General features: G+C 34.9%; 1 pseudogene; it reads right to left on the bottom strand.

Annotated features, from left to right (window-relative positions):
- Positions 1-636: 636 nt before the first annotated feature.
- LOC117344988 lies at positions 637-8542 on the bottom strand (annotated as a pseudogene).
- Positions 8543-16211: the final 7669 nt, after the last annotated feature.

Below are 16211 nucleotides of genomic sequence, written 5' to 3'. Positions count from 1 at the left end.
TAATGATAAGAATTCACGGACAATCTTTACAGCAAAGAAATAGTGTTCAGATAAAAGGTTAATACATGTTGCTTTGGGTAATTATTACCCGATTTTCCGTTTTATAATCCCATATGGAAGTGTGAAGCGTCGGGTGTCACACAGATAAGCAATACCGAATATCATCTTGAAGGAATATGACAAAACGATATGATCCATGCCATGTTGTGTTGATAAGGAAATGATAATAAACATAATGAATTTGTTGACTCCGAGACAAAATTCATTAACTCGCGGGAGGTTGTAACCACAATATTCTTTTATGAATTTAACTGTTTGTTACATGTTTTTTACCTGTGGTAAGCAAGAAACTGAGAAATCCATCGCAATACAGCACAATAAATTAAACCTACAGACGTTGAATTCATACACATCTGTACATTTTACTAAAATTTAATACACAATCAAAAATGCGATTGCTATCCAAATACGGCCTCGAAACGACCATTCCGAATCTTTATCGGTTCGCAATATTGATTATCCTATCTTACGAAATTCAACTGTGCGCACGATATCGATCGATGTAAGCACGATGTCTGCATGATGTTTTCGGTGCGTTGTGCGATCCCATAACTGAAGTACACCAATATGACTCGGTGAAAATGATTGCCTTTTTTCATTTGTGAAGAAGACGTTCTCTGCTACATATTATGTTAGGATATGGAAAAAATGGCTTCCTTAGCATTACCTGTATGTACAGCATACGGGGTGAACGATTTATCAAAATTGAATATATTTTGCAATGTAAGAAAAAGAGTTATAAGGGATCTGCATCGCCCATCTTTTTTCTCATATCAGGATGTAAAGGCTGAATCCCATGCCCTAAAATAGATTTAAAGTAATGTGAATTGTTGCAGGATGCACTCATATGGACTTCAAAATCTCGATGGACAGTCTATCAGAAATGACGGCACAAAACAATGTTGGCGACACACAAAGTGAAAAGTTCTTAAACTGGTATTGACAACGGAAGTCGGATAGACCCGGTATTAGCACATTCTACGTCATCGTGTGAAATGGTTGCAAAAATTCTGGCGGGGCCTCCACTTCCGCCTTTAGTTTTAATAACAGCTGCAAAAAGACGGGACCCAGTAACTGGAAGTTGATCAAGATAAGCGATATTTTCTAAACCAACCACATTATGCTTAGCAATCACAACATGAGCTAGAAAGTCTGTTGATTGGCCGAAGTCTGTGGATGGTGTGTCCACACCAATCATATTCACATACCGGTTGTTCATGAGCCACCTGACCGTGTCTTGATGCCAGGCGGGAAAATGGAAGGTACTTGGCAAATCTGGTGTTTCTGTCCAAAACACAGCTGTCTTGTTCGCCCCCATCCAGTTACCCCCATCCAGAATTCATAATGACAGCGGCCTTGTCAGGAATCTTTCCATTGACTGATTCCCAGCTTGTTATATCACTTAACTGTACTCGGTAATCCGGGTTACTTCGAGCTTTTTCCTTTACGTCAATGATTACAGCCGGTCCTGTCAGTCTTTCCATCGGTATCTGATGTGTACGCCACGCCGTCTCGTAAAAGTGCGCAGGCGCATCAATGTGTGTACCGCCATGCTCGGACTGTGCAATGTAGTTGGATTCGTACCTGTAACAGTTAATTAGTTATGTATACACATTTATTTCTCCGTTATATTATAACAAATATACAAACTATTGTGTGAATTGGTATATGTCCTATGCTAATTTGTGGTGTTGATACTTTCACCAAAATATTGCCCTCGTTAATGCATTTTACGAATCGCTGTTTTTCTCCTGATGTGATAAAACGAAAACAAAACAAAGTAGATAGTATACCAATAAAAAAGTTGTATTGGCATATAAGCATGCCTCTAGACACCTAAGTAACCCTGTCGTCTTAAACGGTCAACATTACTGTCGTTGTCAATAGTGACGTTGCTGGCGTCGATAAATCTTGGGTTTTAGTCGTACGAAATAGAATTTAATATTGTAAAACAGACTACGCATGGAACCAAGATATTGCATTGATCATGGCGAACCAAAATTGACATCCCCATGCCACACCCCGCCTCCATATGAAGTGGACACCGATAACCATGAATAAATCATCAAAACAAATAACAAATGTAGGACATAATGGTTAGATTGCTGTCCCTCATCATAGCCATTTGAATGAAACGGTCATAGAATTTAAAGTAGGCCCAAGATTCGAGCTTCCCTTTTCTCTAGTTCAGTGGTAATTGATCGGTGTCATTCGGCACAGAGAAACACTTATTTTCCATTTCACTTACCCTTTATTACGAACTTATATCCCAAACACAAAAATGTAAAAACTCATATTTTGGAATACTTGTTTCGTGCCAATAAACTGATCGGATTTCTCGTAAACACACTGACAAACCTGAAATACACAAATTGCTTAAGACACAAGCTCGGTTTCAGAAATATTTGTTGAAATACATAATGTACTGAATAAATCCCCTGTGAGAGTTTAAGCTCGTGTCTTTTCTAAATCTTGTATAACGAAAGTTTTATTGCATTTTTGACAGTGAAATATAGAAATTTATCAAACTAATATAACTTATATTTTCACTGCAGCGATGAGCAGTGAAAATATAAAATTTTGCAGTGAAAATAAAAAAATTTGGAGTGAAAATATAAGTTTTTCGCTTTTGACCAATCAGAACGAACGTTTGTATTCACCTCATTGAAACCGGTTTTTCTAATCGAAACGAAAATAGATAAATTGGTTATTTTGCTGTATTTCTGAAATATGCAGACTAGTTTTTGACAAAATACTCACTTGACGTTAGCTATTCATGCCCAGATTCTCCGATAACAGGAGAAAACGCTTAAATTGTGTTGATCAGTCCTTTCAAAACGGCGCCCTCAAGTTGACGTGGAGTAACGTCACAAAGGGACGACGTCGTGAAATTTGTTACTGATTTCCTCACTTTTTGACACTATTAGTTTTCGATATCTTAGATTTTGTTTTAAATATATGAAATGCAATAAAACGAAAACTGAATCGTATGACAGAATATTTTGATATTTTCCACTCGTGAAAATATCGAAATTCTGTCATACTCGTGAAATATATATTCTACCACAATACCCTGTGTTATTCAACTCTCAGACCATCAGTTAATCATTACAGCTGCTGATTAACAATCTGTTTATACCACACGTGGTTTAAACTCTGTACGCATTTTGATTGGCTAACACGGTGAACTTTGACCCAAGCTGCAATTGTTATTGGCGTCATCAATAATCTAATGACGTCACATCACCAGGTCCATGACGTCACCGGTACACTTTATTTGCATACGTGAAATTATACTTGGCCACGTTTCCCTTTGATTCAAGCCGATATTATTGTGGTAGAAACAGGTCACACGACTCGAAATTGTTGGATATGGAATTTATTTCACACTCGTAAGTTATTTTTAAAAGTTGTAAAAAACACTCGCTAAAGCTCGTGTCTTTTGTAACTTTTAGAAAATAACTTACTCGTGTGAAATAAATTCCATATACAACAACCACTCGTTGTGTAACCTCTATTTATACATGTATTGAACGGGAAACCATTCAATATCCTCTATATATAAACATAATTAACAACCGTCACTTGTTGGGGAAACTCCATTTGCCATCGTTTGCATATTTCACATATAATTATATTCCCGTTTTGTTCAATATCAGTTTTTTCAGTTTTTAATTAAGCACGTAATATCATGTTTACATGAAAAGTATCGACCACTAGTACCATCCCAGGACAGCTGGATCATGAAAAACTCAATTTAAGTATGCTGATGATCAGGTCATCCTTTGTCATCTCCACAATATGTATGGGGTAAACAGGTGCAAAAATAACTTCATGTCCTTAAGGGAACCCACTTCAATCAAAATTCTCCATTGGAAAGCATCAAAGAATTTAAGAAAATGTATTAACTATGATTATTTTTACTTAAATCCGATGGAATTTAATAAGTTGGGGACTTTCCTCGTGTTCAGGAATGCTGATAAGAAAGGATAAGATATATTTTATTTAAGTATCACACTTACATACACAAAGGTACATCAATCACAAACATAGAGTACATTAAAATGTCAATCCTCATCAGACTTACGAGACACTATAAACATTTACATTTCCAATATTAGAATAAGATATACTGTATATCTTTTGCCGGAAACAATGTTCATGTTGTAGAGCTTTTCTAGTCTATCCTTATGCTGTGAAATATCAACATCACTACGTTAAAAGGGGGTGAAATTCCCCAAAACCATTAGCTCGCGCTAATATTGGAAAGTATCAAGTTCACTCTATATGGTTTTTTTTATCAAAATAGATTATATATACATAGAAATCACTTGAGTCACAGTTTCAAGGACATGATATTCATGCTCCGTAACTCTTCTAATTGAATAAAATATCACAGGGTATCAACATCACTATATATACTGTATATGAATCTAACACTTAAATTTGGGTTGTGAAGATAAAGACATTTAATTTCAGGAGGATATATACTGGAGTATATGTAGGGTACTAATTTTTTCACATCATCAGTTGTAAGTAAACTTTTTCCTTATATATAATTATATATGGAAGTAAAAAGTGTTTTAGCAAGGTCCTTTTGCAATTGTTCACAATTCATAATGTGAATGAACCTAGTTTCCTCTGACATATAACTAAAGGTATCAATATAAAAACTGGGGCCTGTTTGTGAGCATACAGTGAGAAGTTCGGCGACATACCCTTGGATCACTGCCCTAAATTAGCTAAACGATGGTCAGTTTGTATCGGAATGTAGGTCATTTGTTTCAGGTGAATGCATCTATATAAAATCATCACATACCGTACGCGTTAGTAAGGATATTATATCTACAAACTTTCATGACTCTCGTTTTCCAACATACATGTACAGCTTATAAATCTCTAACTAAAAGCCTATGAAATAGTCAATTGATTTTCAGTGCATATCATTTTCCTGAGTAATTACCCAGTCGAGCGAAAATTTTGCATTAACCTTGATTTATTCATGTGCCTTTGTTCGGAAAACGTACTTGTACTACTTTGCAGCAAATGAACTGCACTATGTGACTTCTTATATAGACCAAAGGACAGATTAGCATCAAGGTGTGTGGGCGTTACATTACAGTATACATGTATGTAAATGAGACATGCGTGCGGTGCTACTAATATTTCGCATTGGAAGCTGAAATCATACGTACTGAAGCATAAACTGAAGATCACTGACTTAAAGTTACAGTGACTCCCTCTCGGGACGATGACTGGTGAGTTCATTATCCCTATAAAAGCATGGTTTGAGGTCCTTTTCCAAACAGATTTGCATCTGGGTCTCGTCACGAGAGAATTTGTTATTTGTTTAAATTGGATATTGGTTATGGATATATTCCAAAATACTACATTAACTTTAAAAAATTAAAATGCAGATTTTCAATGTATTTGATGCAAAAGTCTTTACAAAAAGTTGTAGATTTATGTTTTGCATGAAATATTGTAAAAGTGTATTAACTATCCTCCATGTATCACTGGTATTATGTATACGTGAGCTCTTGTTAACAATGAAACTTTGGAATCTTGAGCCCACCTTTTACAGAGTTGATTTAATACTAAATCAATTTGATAAAATTTACTAATATATTTGTATGTCTATAATTCATAAACAATGCTTTTGAACGCCACTCTTTTTACGTAATCTCGCCAATACGTAACATTTTTGGGTTAACTTGCTATACGATTTAGGAGACCAGTTCATAGCGCAAACAACATCGTTTCCTTTGTTTTTGTAAATATCGTGTTTCGTAAAAACGAATGTTATATGCGATTCTTTTACAAATTTAAGTCAACGCTAGGCTGTTTAAAACATTTCATATGAGCGAAATCTCGCGGTGAATCACGCCTCGATGACGTATTTTACAACTGTGTCAACATTGCGAAGGATTCAAAGTTTCTCTTCTAGGTAACTTTGAATCCTTCGCAATGTTGACACAGTTGTAAAATACGTCATCGAGGCGTGATTCACCGCGAGATTTCGCTCATATGAAATGTTTTAAACAGCCTAGCGTTGACTTAAATTTGTAAAAGAATCGCATATAACATTCGTTTTTACGAAACACGATATTTACAAAAACAAAGGAAACGATGTTGTTTGCGCTATGAACAGTTTATACCACAGGTCTATTCTGTCTACACTATCAAACGCTTTACGAAAATCAACAAAACAACAATACAAGCGTTTATTTTCACTAAAAGTTTTTGTTATAATTGAACCGGACAGAGCTACTCATTCAGCAGACATGAAGGAGACTGTTCCACTATACAATGATGAAGTTTTGGAAATCATGGTTACAAAACGTGTAAAAAGTGTTCTACTGAAAATAGGAGACAAAGAAATTAAAATGACGTTGTAAAAAACTGATAAATCATTAAATGATTTTCTAACGTGTATCAGTGACTTGGTGTTTATCATCTCCCTTTTTCTGTTGCAGGCAAGTCACGCCATCCCAGTTCATGGTCATGTGATCATGGTTATCCATGGAAGGGGGTTAATTGTGCAGTGGACTGTGGCAGCAAGTGATTACCCTTAGTGCTCTGGACTTTTAGCTAGGACACTAAGCCAGTATATTCTATTGGACATGTATTCGACTGCTATATCATCACCTTATCCTGACCTGTCCTGTCCAGCGACCCGTGGTGATATACAGTGACTTCCATTGTGAACCAGATAGTGTGACCAACAGCGAGGTAACTAGCTTGTAGTATAACAGCAACGTTACTGATGATATTACCTGGCACACCAACCCACGGTCGATATGAATGTATACAGTATCAATCTTTTTCATACGGAGAGTAGCGTAGTGCAAATGTACATTCCATTTTAATTAGATTGTATACACAGTATGTACTAGGGTCTTGGGTATAATGGTTTCTAAATGTTAGCATATCCCGCCCCCTAAAAAACTGACACCTGCTTGATAACTTCCACTACTTATACTAACTTAGGGCAAACATACTGTATTAAAATTGATGACTAACCAAAATCCGCCGAACTGTCCCCTGGCCAGTATGGATAAATTGTACTGCGGATTTCCAGGCCAAAAGGGTCGTGTCACTCAACTCGTGGGTCAAATCCACCACCCGGAACGCATGGACATCGGCCAGACCACACTCTAATAAAGTGACCATCAGTTTTGGAGTAACCGTCATTCTGTCTGCAGAATGTCTGTCCCTGAATAAAAAAACACTATGTATGTACATGCAAGTACCAGGTTAGCTGAATTACCTCAGAATTACCTCTGGTAGAAGTTTTAAATTGAGGTTTTTTTTGTTACAACTTTCTCGACTTAGGAATCCTGTCAAGAGAATGAACTGTAACGACTTCTATGTTGTCTCGTTTTTTATGTTCACCGTGCCTGTAGTAGCAGAGACGGGACTAACAGTCAGAAGTCTCCGGTAGTACGCGTGTATTACCTCAGTGTGACACCGCGATACATCTTACACTTTAAAGTCATTCGGTTGACTGCACACACGATGGATTTAATAATCTCTCCATTTTGTAATGTATATAATGTATGATGTTCGGTTGAATGTAGACTGACATTTACATATATATAGAGAGAGGTGACATTTACGTCATCAACCGATTAAACAATACATCATGTACGTATATCTACATAATGTATATACATCCCTCAAGAAAGTCATACATATACTTTAACAAATTATCAGGTCCCTGTGGTATTTAGTTTGGCGCCAAATGTAATAGGAGAGGAAGCATCATTCCAATTTAACCGAATTGAAGTCACTTTCCTCTCTAAAAAAACTATGTTTTGCACATTACCTGATAACGAAATATTAAACAGTGTATCAATGTTAAGATACTACAAATCAGATCTCAAATGAGAAATCACGCTTCATGTTCATTTAGAATAGATTCAAATACAGGGTTTGGAAGTTTACTTGGCATAACATGACCATTTATTTTATCCCAATATCACTAAAAACGTGGCTCCTTAAAAAAGGAATATACAAATTGTCCAGTAATATCGACAAAATTGCGTCGTGAACAATGTTTGTACAACAACTGCGAAACAAGTTACAATATGATGAGATATATCAACTAATTATAATAACTCCGCCCGGACGGGGAGTTGAAATATAATGACATAATGTAATGAAAATAGATAATACATACCGATCAGGCATCGTTGTGTATTGTTTACATGTGTTCATCCGGGTCATTAGAAAGGCAGTTAGTTGTGGAAAGATAGATGTGACCACGGTCTTCTCCTTGATCCATCAACTAGTCATTTTAACACAGAGTGTTGCAGAGGCTGATAGGTAAGCGACTACAAAGTAATTGGCGACTACAAGCAGGTAGTCGACGGTCAAGTCAGCGACTACAAGGTAGTCGGCGGGCATGTCAGCGACCATACTATAAGTAGTGTTGGTAGTCAGCAGCAAACACCAGGGGTTAGGTGGCCGATGATAATAAATAGGAACAGTCAGAGCGTCATGTCATGTTCGATTAAACATAATTGCTAGTCACTGACTCCCCGTATAGTCAGCGGTCACAGACCGGCGACCAGTAACTAGCCGTTGTGAGTGGTGCGGGACGAGTCATAGTCGGGTACTAGTTTTAGATGTAAGCAAACGGTGCTTATATAGTATTAAGATTAGGTGTCAGCGGTCAGACAGACCACTGTATATATAAAACTTATATTTTATGTGTTGTTTGTTCTCGTTAAATGTTAAAGGCTACCAAATAGTAGTAATATTTGTATATATTTGCATCTGTAGACTAGTCACTAACCAGGATCTATTAGAGGTAGTGACGAACCCATTTGTAAACGTCACAATAAATTAAAACAAAAACGTTATTCAAAAAAAGAAAATCCATCAAGTCGAAAGTAGATACTGACCTCTTGCTCCAGATCAAATGGTATAGTTATTAACAATTAGTGTGTCTGTCGGACGGGACACGGCTAGGACTCGGTGGTGGGATTTCGAGTAACAGATGTATCATAGAAGTATTTTATAAAACACTCAGTGTCCAGCTTCTCTTCTCAAGGTGACCTTAATAAAAAGAGGGGGTTACGGTTTATGTCAAATTGTGCAGGTGCATTGATTCTGTTCATGAAGCCATGGTAATGGGTTTGGTCTCGTAAACTGATACGGTTTAGATAATTGTAAAAAGGACATATATATATGTGCATGAAAATGCAATAATATGCAAAGTTGAGTCTGATATATTTTACTTATAAGCTTGATCACAAACGTATATATCACGTACTCATTCGTATCTGGCTTAATGGATAAGACAAACGAGACTATAATTTTCCCTATATTTTATATATGAAAGAGACTATAACTACTGTCATTATATTACTGTCTATGTTTTCTTTAAACAGTGGCGGCATGAACTCACCGATAACATTTATGGTCTATCACATGTGCTTCCTCCAATAGGCGCCATTCTCGGGTAGGTTTGTGGACATGGTAAAGTTGTGAGATCATACAACATTACACAATGTGCGATTGGCACACGATGTCTGCACGATGTACGTATGATGAAATAAATGTATCGTGCAGGCGAATGTGCGCGCGTTGGACGATCGGAACGAAGTGTGTGCGATCGCTATCGTAGTTGATACAAAGAAGTAGGGTCGTTCTCTGCTTATCATGATCTAGGCCACGTATATAGCGACAGTCTGGGTTAAGGTACAGGTAACTCCATTTGCGCGCTCTGCGCTGTTAACGGATTATGCAGTCAATAAGTACCAAATGAAAAAAAGTAAAACTGACACATTAAATAGGAATTTACACTACCCCTCCATGTGTGCCTGTTGTCGACACTGCAGTTCATTTACATTTTACTTTGAATGATACGGAATAACTCGGTTATTTCACTCCTGTTTTTACCCAAGTGAAAATTTTCTGTCATAACTTTTTTTTAAATTAATGCGAAATTCCTTATATTAGATATGCATATGATATTGAAAATATCTTTCAAAACGACCAGGAAAAAATTAATGGTGTTAAGAAATACAACAAAATATGAAAAGATACATCTTAATAATTCGAACTCCAGAACGCCGGGTTGCTAAGCGATGGTTCTGTCATTTGTATGGAAATGTGAAGTTATAGTCAGTATAGTTAATGTTAAATCAAAATATTTTATCAACTACATTTTTTTTTTCGATACCAGTGTATGGAGGGCCAGCCATTTAACGAATAGGATTTTAGTTGTATTTTTGCACATAAAATACAATAAGACATTGTAAAGTTGGTCTTCCGATGCGCTCTATGTAAAAAAATGATTTGAATGCTGGAAACATCCATCGAAAGTTGCTAAATAGCCCGATGATACAATTTTAAGGTCATTTAAGGAAATATACATTGCAATTAACAAAAACATTTTCTCTAAACAAGAACATTCATGTTATATATTTAAGGTTTGTATTAAAAAACTCAGATTTTTCACAATCTATATTTTGATTTTGAATACGGTCACTGTTAGATCGAAACAGGTCAATATGCGCCGTACCTCATTAGGAACGGATTGCAATTAATGTTAAAATGTTCGGAACGGTTTTGATAAAAAGGTGATATAGAAATAGTTTCTATCATATCCTTCATGCAATTATATATATCAGCTTATCCAATTTATCCGATTTTAGAATTTTTTAAATAAAATCAGATGATGCCATTATCATTATCACTCACAATGGAGGCGTGAAGTGTCGGGTGCCACATATAGAGAAGCCATACTGAATATCCAATGGAATATACAACACACTTCAAGAGCTGACATATATATAATCAACGCAAGAACTCACAACATCACGATATAATCCATGCCATATTGTGTTGGTAAATAAAAGACACTAGAAATGTTGAATTATTTGACTCCGGGATCATCCCCTTCCCGTGAGATCTAGACCGACGCTGGATTATACTCTATTTCAAATGAATTTACTTGCATGATTACATGTTTTTATTCGTTGTAAGTAAGAAACTGACTATAACTGCTTTCAATAGTCTTACACATCTATTCATCTTTGTTCTCCAAAACTTTGGGAATACGCCGTGGCTGCAGTATGTACAATACAATACATTAGATCCCAGACGTCGAACATACAAATACGTACATATCGTTACTCATTACTCCATAGGTCTATGCTGATATTAAAGCTTATAATTTTTCTTTTATTCTCACGGATCTAAATTGAAAACGCAATCAAAATTGCTATTGCAATCAGCATATATACAGATGTACGACGTTTCGCAATACTGATCGTCAAATCTCACGAATCTGCTCTGATGTTTTCAATCACACGTCGCACAACTGAGTCCATGTGCGCATGATGTCGTGCGATCAAACAATTTTCATTTCATTTCACGTGCATGTATTCATTGATTATATGTGTTAATTTAGTGGACAGTTAAGATACTGGATCCTTCAATGTCTCAGACACAGTCACCCTACTATGGATTGCTGCCCTTGTGTAAAAAAAAATAGACAGCCTGTTCCGCAACAGTCCAAAAAGATACCAAAAATATATCACCATACGCCGAAATAACTGAGCTTCGTTTTGAATCGTGGATTATCTCCCTTGTCTGTCGGCACATGCCAAATATCCGCTTGAAATACCAGCAAATAGGACTTCATTGCCGAAGTATGACTGCAACATTAACATTTCACGCCTAATCCCTTCGCATCCACTACAGTATCTATTAATTTGCATTTTAAGACCATTCCGATAGGACAGAATATTAAAAATGTGTCGTCATTTCTTATGTTTTCATATGTGGTCGAAGCATACATGTACTGCATGCTTCATCAGCCATCTTGGCCTTCCCTTCCGAAAGAATGTGTTCTATTTTTAAAATATCTTCACCAATCAACTAACTCTCTATACAGAAATCTATGGCAAGCCAAAGTGGAAAAAAGTCACTATTTATGGATATCCATAAATCATTTCGAATATCCATAAATCATTTTTGAATATCCATAAATGAATTATGGATATCCATAAATAATTTATGGATATCCATAATTCATTTATGGATATCCATAATTCGACTTATTTATGGATATTTAAAAATGAATTATGGATATCCATAAATCGAACCACGGCTAGCAGGGTAGACAACTCTTGATTGTCAATATCGGAACTCCTTTGACTTTTTAGAAGTTATTTGTGTTTTTGTTTTAGTAATTTTAATCTAGATTTGAAATCGGTAATATGCACATTGTATGAGAGGTACTTTAAACGCACATAGAAATGAATATTGAATTGAAGAAAAATCATTCATGTCTCTATTTGACAGCGTATGAATCATAGTGTTCGTAGAGTGTAGAATGTACCTGTCGTTGGTGTACGTACGTAGATCTACAACATAAATTATAAACAAACTTTGTTTACATCTTGCATTGCAGTAGATGTACTAAATGATTTATGAACAAATTTTTGTACTTAAGAGGTGGCATATCACGTACATAGAAATATGATCAGAGAACAGACTATATGGTCATTTATGTTTCATTATTTCAGACGTGGAACTTATATTATTTGTAGCAGGCCTGCACACGTCTGATTAGTATTCCCTTCGCCGACTGCAACTTATAGACCTAAGTGTAGTGACTATGTTCATCATGAAACAGTGACACTTGATTTTTAACAGATGTTTATGTTCTTTTTGTGACTTTTGACATTGTTTTGCTCCGATAAGGTACAGGAAGTGCAGTAATCTCTGTAATTCAGGGGAGGTAACTCTAAGTACTTATGACTATATTAAATAATTCTTATAAAATTCATGTATATATATTTGACATTCGCAAAATTTATCATAATTTCCTTTTTTTTATAGAAGACTTCAACATTTAATGAAACGATTCGTCATATTCTTTCACAGTTATATTACAAAATACTTGCAATAAAACGAAAAAAAAATTAATTTATTAATTAAATAATGTCTAAATTGAACTAGAATATTTTATGAGACCATCCCCATTAAAACAGTGATTCCAGCTTTCAATAACTTTTTCGGTGGACTTATTTCTTATAATTTGAATTAATAAAGAAGGTCTGACTATATATATTGATAAAAATGCCTATCAAATGATATATGTTATAACAAATTATTTCAGTTTGTTGTTCTTTTCTCTCTCTCTTGTTTTTGTTTTGTTTCTATTTTTTAATAAAATGTCGTTAATCACACATTGGAATATTATCACAGGCATTAGGAGTAATGACCTGCGTCGGGGTATGATAACTTGAGATACAACATATGCTTTATATGATTAAAATCCTTATCACTTGAAACAAATTATCATTTTTATTTAAACGAGCAACTAATCGATTGATATGGACTTATGCTTACTTTCAATTTAATTATTCATTCGGTATTAAGCACGATGTAGAAGAAATAAGTTGTTCTTATTTCAACTGCAAAGGGTAGATTCCGATATATCAATATCGATATATCCATAATTATAAAAGTAAATATTCATAAATCAATTTATGTAAATCAATAAATAGGTATAAGGTGTTATTTCAATTCAACCTATAGATAACCCATCGAATTCAACATTAAAGTTATTTTCGGCGGTTTTTCTAGTCTACCAAATACACGTATATCCTAGAAGCCTTAAACCCGTGATTGAGTCGTCCTCGCTGTATACAGATTATTTAAGTATTGTTACTAACTTCTATTGCAGCAAGAGGAGACAAGAAACATGTAAGTAACTGGAAGCAAAATTTAGGGACTGGTTTGATCGTCTTATGTCTCACACACGGGCTATTTAAATGTTTATAATTTTCATCCTGTCATATGAAGAATTTTTATCGTATTTGCTTATATGCATCTATTACGGTGGTGCAAGAAGAAGCCTCGATTCAAAAAATGATTTACATATATGAGAGTACAATCAACTTATTATTAGCAATATAAAGAAAATATAGTTAATAATTCATGGTGCAAATTTATTAATATATGAAAACTTACCTGTGCCCAATACGTTGGATGACACTGATTTGCTAATTGCTCGGTGGATTGGCAAGGTGACCCTAACGGTGGTCAACTTTACTGTACTACGAAAATTGGTGACACATATAATTATATGCATATGTATCTTTAATTTTCAATAGTTTGAATCATCCACAGTTTTTAACATGAACAGTTCGTGCCTTGTAGTTATTTATAAGTTACGTGTCTACCCATTGAAGTTAATCAAAAAGAAGCCAGTAAAAAGAAACGTACCTTGAATTATGGATATCCATAAATCGAATTATGGATATCCATAATTCGATTTATGGATATATATCCATAATTCGATTTTATTCATTATTCGAATCATGGATATCCATAAATTATGGATTTCATCAATTTGTAACTCATAAATCGAATTTTGTGTGATGTTTGATGAAATAACTAACATTGTCCAACATGAAAATGAAGGAACATATCATTTAGGTCAATTTTCTTTTCTTTGTAAACTGTAAAGCAGCGCCACCTTACAGGTTTTGCTGAGAATCCACAATTCTAACCATGTCACGCTTTCTTATCTAATCCAAGGGTTTTTGTTTTTTTTCTTATTCATTTTCCCCCGAATAAATCAATTTACAAGAAGGCGGATGGCAACTCCGTACAGTTGATTTAATATCTTGGTTTCTATGTACGCCCCCATGTCACAGGTGACTCTTATATGTTGAAAGGTAACGGAAGAACGCTAAAATTTTAATGTTTATAGTGTCTCGTAATGTAGGACATTTTATTGTATTATATGTATGTGATTGGTGTACAATGTACTTCAATGTATTTAAAATGAATGACACTTAAATTTAATTTGATTTAAACATATTGTATTGCCTTTAAGCAACGGGATTGGGCATAAATTGTACAACTTATTCAATTAAATACATCGTATTTCCTCTGTTAACAAATCTAATGACAATGGTATGAATAGATATATCAAACATGAAATTACAGGCGGATTAAAATCGTCAGTTGTATGGGAAAGTTGTTCAAAAGTACATCTATACTAAATCAAATGCTACAGAAATATTCAGAGGATGTCAGCTTGATATGTGAAAACCGGTCCGGATTTCGTTTAAATTATTCGACAATTGATCATATTTGTCGTCAAGCTTGATTAATATGACCCAAATGATGGAAATCAAGTTATATTGTATATTTGTTGACTTTGAAAAAGCCTTCGATGGAGTGTGTTGGAACTTTTGAGCTTAGCGAGGGAAGCAAGAGCTGCTTGCGAACGTTCGTAAGTTACGATTTTTGTGTGAAGTGCATAGTAATTCATAGTAATTCGTAAATATGACTTACGCAAAATTCGTTAATTACGAAGCTTTGAAACGATACCCAGATCGTTTTAAATATTCTAGGTGTCAATGGAAATTGTATCAAACAAACGACAAGCGTTTTAGATAATGTTAATGAAGAAATTTCTTTTCCTTATTAGTGTTTTGATTTGCGTTATTTCGTAATTATTTTCGCGTTATCAGGGTTTTTTCGCGTTATTTCGTGATTTTTTTTCGCGTTATTAGGTCTTTTTTCACGTTATAACGCAAACAAGCGGCTTTATTTCCGGAATAACGTGTTTTTCCCCCGCGTTATAACATGTATATTTCATTTAATCGACACAAATAGGCTTTCGTATATAATATTACCATTTATATATGAATTTTTTTAATGATGCGTTTTCAAGCTTAATAGGTTGGTAATCATTGAATCGACAAACATGGTGGACCTGAACGAGACGGAGAAGTTTGTGCAATATTTCAGTGTTTAATGCAAGGAAATTGATAATAAGAATTTATTCTATTAATCGGTTAAATACTCACTTTTTAAAAATTGTATTTGGTTATCTGGTACGTACATCTTACATTGATTGCAGTTAAGTCCTAAGTCCCATATATAAAGCTCGAGATAACATTACCAATTGATAATTTTATGAATAAAATCTTCATTTTATATCGCGACACTCATTCTTGCACTTAACACTAAAATGAAACAAAAGCTTAGCTATAATACAGCTAATATCCCGCTCAGGTCCATTCGATCCCCTCCAGATCCGCCGAATTGAGTAGAATCACCTTCATGTGCATGTTGTAACCAATGTGAAATCTCTTTTCATTACTTTT

Source organism: Pecten maximus, chromosome 16, assembly GCF_902652985.1.
Source record: "Pecten maximus chromosome 16, xPecMax1.1, whole genome shotgun sequence".
NCBI lineage: Eukaryota > Metazoa > Mollusca > Bivalvia > Pectinida > Pectinidae > Pecten > Pecten maximus.
The sequence above is the reverse complement of the archived record's forward strand: the minus strand, read 5'-3'. Positions and strand labels throughout refer to the sequence as shown.